Here is a 4329-nt window from a genome sequence, read left to right as displayed (position 1 = left end):
GGGACCACCGAAGCTGCGGTACCCACGATGGGTCCCGAATAAGCAAAGCGGTCGGGCCCCATCCGCGACCGAGGTGGGGCAGGCCACCGATTGGCACGAATACCGGATTACTCCCATGCCCGCCCTCTATTCGCTCCCCGGCTCGGGAAAATCTACCCTTTTCACTGGAACTCTGTCTGCGATATCGTCCCTCTCTCGGATCGATCTTTGTTCCTCCGGGGTTTGGGCGTGGGCTGGATACGGGTGGGCCATCCCATCCGAGTGAAGCCGTCAAACACTCTCCGATTATATGTGGCCCCCGGCTGACTCACAACCGCATACGTGGTCCACTGTCGGTATCATGGTGGAGCATACCCGAGGGCTAACGAATTAAAACGAAGGCTGTATTCTCGAACAGCTCATACTTTGTTTAAGATTTAAGAACATCTCAGCCCGAGCTCGTCGAACCTCCGGTGGTAGGAAGTGTCGTAAAATGCCTCTGTGAATTCTTGCCACAGGGGGCATTTTGCTCCCTCGAAGCTATCCAACTAGTATACCACAAACCAGCTTACATCCCGCAGCCTGTATGACGCCAATTCCACCGACTCCCGTGATCCGAAGCGTGTATAATCCTCGGTGTCCTCGGCATCTCGTCTATAAAATTCCCCGGGTCTTCCTCTGCAGTTTTGACCCATAAAACTACGAGGTCGGAGGCAATAAAATCACGGGCCCTAAGCACTTACGCCTGTCTCCGGGTGCGGATCTTGCCGGCGAGCACGCGCGGCAACTAGCGAGTCAATAATTGGATGGCCTCTGCCACCGACCCGGAGCCGCGGTGGAGCCCGGAGGTGCGGGGGCCGGGAGGCAAACTCTTTTCCGTGCGGCATCGGGGGGGGCAGTCGTTTATGAGATTCTCCTTCTTCCCCCTCCCGTTCAACCCTCCTTCCGGCCGCCGTGCGCTTCCACGGGCTGCCCGCTTGCTTCGCGCATTATTGCGAAACCACATAACATGATCGGGGAAAAGAAATACGGGAAGCTTCGGTGACATAGCTTATCGCACGATCTTAGAATACAAAGAAGGTCATGTTTCTAGTAAATGCCTCGACCTCACTTATAAGTGTGGCGCGCGCTACACACCCATAAACAAGACTCTACCACTGGACACGGCTCGTGAGACAAACCCCTAGGACCGAAATCGCTCGGAGGCCACTTCGTCACGACCCGTCTGGGGGCCGTGACGAGTACCCGATACTTGTACCGACACCCCTTGTCTATCATATTACCTTTATTACTAAGTGGGCATACGAACCGGGTAATTTTTTTTTTTTTTGACATATACATTAGTAACATAATAATATACATAGATTAACAAGCTTGAACAATACATTATACAACGACAAGGACAATCGAACACAACACATCTACGTGCATAAATCGTACGAGCCTCTAACATAAAACATGGTATACATATACATAGGAAGGGCCGAGTACCGACGTGCCCGAATACATATACAAGAGTAGTACCAAAAACCGTGGCTCGAACAACCGGAGCTCGCTATCCGCCGATAGAACTCCTAGAAACCGGGTCCGTCTACCCGCCGACTCGCGCGCGGCATGAACGCGGCGTCCACAAGAAGGGACGTCGGTACAAATAGTGTACCAAGTATGTAAGGCGTGGAGGTAAACTATGCAAGAATAAACATAAGTAAGGATCACCATGTCATAGGTTCCGAGGATATATAATGAAGTAAGAGAATAACTTTTGTACATAGGAAGGCCCTTTTCGAACGGGATACTATGCGTGCTTATCCTAGGAAGATATCTCTTATCATAGACATAGAAAATGGAAAGCGTATTATGACATACCTTATCGTATAATTTCATGTCGTCCTATATCATAGGAGATCATATCATATCATAGCATGGCGTGTCATAGCATAGCATATCATAGTATATCTTAGCGAAGCGTAACCATATCATAGTATATCGTGGCGTAGCATGGCATAGCATAGCATATCATAGCACATCATGGCATAGCATAGCATAAAGATAAGATATCATAGTACATCATGGCATAGCATAGCACCGAACGACGCCGCCGCCCACATAGCACCGAATAAATCGGCTCGCCCATATATCCCGCGTCCGGGCATCCCGCGCGTCCCGGATGATGATAAACGACCGTGTGGCAATGAAACATAGTTCCTTCCCAATTTCCAAGTATCCCTACCCCCACCCCATACATAGTTTCCATATTTCATATTATATCATGTCATGTCATGCTACGTAGTGTCATAGACATTTCCTCATCTTCGATCATCATTTCTATCATAGAATCCTAGTAGTCATTTTAATCATAAGGATTTGTCAAAAATTGTAAACTTTGATTTGGAAAAAAAATAAATATTTTAGAAAACATTTACAAATTTTTAGAAAGGAAAACAAGTCTTGAAATCGATGAACTAGTTAAAAACAACTATTATCTTCAGTAGTCGAATAATAACCCAAAAGTTTCCTTTAGATTCTACGTTACAATAAATCCAATAGAACAATAAAGAAAATCCGGAACAACAAGGCTAATTTCGCCCGAGGCGGCGTATCAAATTTACGTATTCTATAGTTCATGGCGTCCCTTATAAGGATCTTAGAGAGTAATCGGGTCCTATTTGTGTGAGTTCTAGGTGTCTCAGGAACTTTTCTAACCATTTGCGCAATTTGTAGTTCAATTCTACTAATGAATAGTAATCTCAATTGAATTCCGAGGAAAGGATTGGTCCCGGGTCTCGTATTCGGCTTAGTACGTCTAAGACATGCCATAGAAAGAAGGGTGAAGCCTTACATACCTCTTTTCGCTCCTTTTGCTACTTCAAATTCACGTTGCAATCTCACAAAAATCGCGAATTGGTCATGTTTACCAAAACTCATTATATCCTTAGAGTTAGAATCTTAGAACCACTTGGTTACCGAAATTTCGGCAAAGACTTCCTCCGTAAATATGCCATCCTCAACATTCAACATAGCCAAATTTTAACAACAATGACAATCCGGAATGCAAACCCGGCCAAACTATCAACCACAATTCCAACAACAACAATACTAATCATATTATCTTTCATGCATACAAGAACATTACATTCCATTCATATAACTTCTAAAACAAGTCTCCATCACTACAACTTCATTAAGGCTTCTAGACATTCATTAGCAACATAAAGTTCACAACATAACAATAAGCAAAACACTGCATAAAATTGACTCATTTTCTTCCATATTGCAACAATTATACACGGCCACACTAGCCCACACATGCACGGTTACACACTCAACACACACGGCCACATGCCATCTTCCAACTTCAACCAATTTTTTTATTCGTCTTTCATTTCCAATATAGATTCCATAACATCTATAACTAGAATACCATATAAAATTAACTCATATACTTGTCCACACCTCAACATACATGTACGGCCACGCACACGGCTTGCACAACCACAATTCCATAATACTCATGCAATTCCACATACCACAACACATATATAACTTTCTATAACATAGCAAAGACATGAAATTCTTACCTCTTTCCACTAACTTCTTTCTTGCTTCCACAACCTCTTTCTTACCTAGATAGTTATATCACCTTGAAGAGCACTTTGAGCTTGCTAAGAATATGAGATTACAATTATAGAACCAAGGATTAGTGCTCCAAATTTTTTTTCTTCCTTTCTTTCTCTCTTTCTATTTTTCACTTGGGTCCTCTTTTTTTCTCCTCTGATTTCTCTTTTAATTTTTGAAGCTTCTTGAATATTATGTGGACATGTGAAGACTTGGTCTTCTTTTTTAATCCCTTGAATTTTAAGTCAACATGGACTTGGGCCTTGTTTTGTCCTTAGGGCCTCTTGGTTTTCTTGAAAATTTCAAGCCCAATTATACTTGGCTAGTTATTGTAATTCATGAAATATTTTTCCCAACTTCCAAACTTGCCCTTCGTCTTTCTCCATATTTCCACGAGTCATATGGCGAATTTCCTTTTATGCCCTCGACCTTCCTCAACAATTTCGTTAAATACGGCATAAGTCATTCATATGCTTATCAAAAAAAAATGTAGCCTTGCTTGTCGTCCTCCCGCGATTGTCTCGAATTATCCGATTGCACTAAACGTGATATAACACGTACCAACCGGTGGTGCGCGTGCGATGATATCTACCCACCATAAGCTCTGTTCTTAATAGTCATACTTTGATATATATATATATATATATATATATATATACACACACACACACACACACCACACATTTGGGGTATATACGTATCCTCAAAATCATCATCATCATCATCATTTTATTA

The sequence above is a fragment of the Lycium ferocissimum genome, chromosome 2 (assembly GCF_029784015.1).
Source record: "Lycium ferocissimum isolate CSIRO_LF1 chromosome 2, AGI_CSIRO_Lferr_CH_V1, whole genome shotgun sequence".
In the NCBI taxonomy this organism is placed as follows: Eukaryota; Viridiplantae; Streptophyta; class Magnoliopsida; order Solanales; family Solanaceae; genus Lycium; species Lycium ferocissimum.
This window is presented reverse-complemented; position numbering follows the sequence as displayed.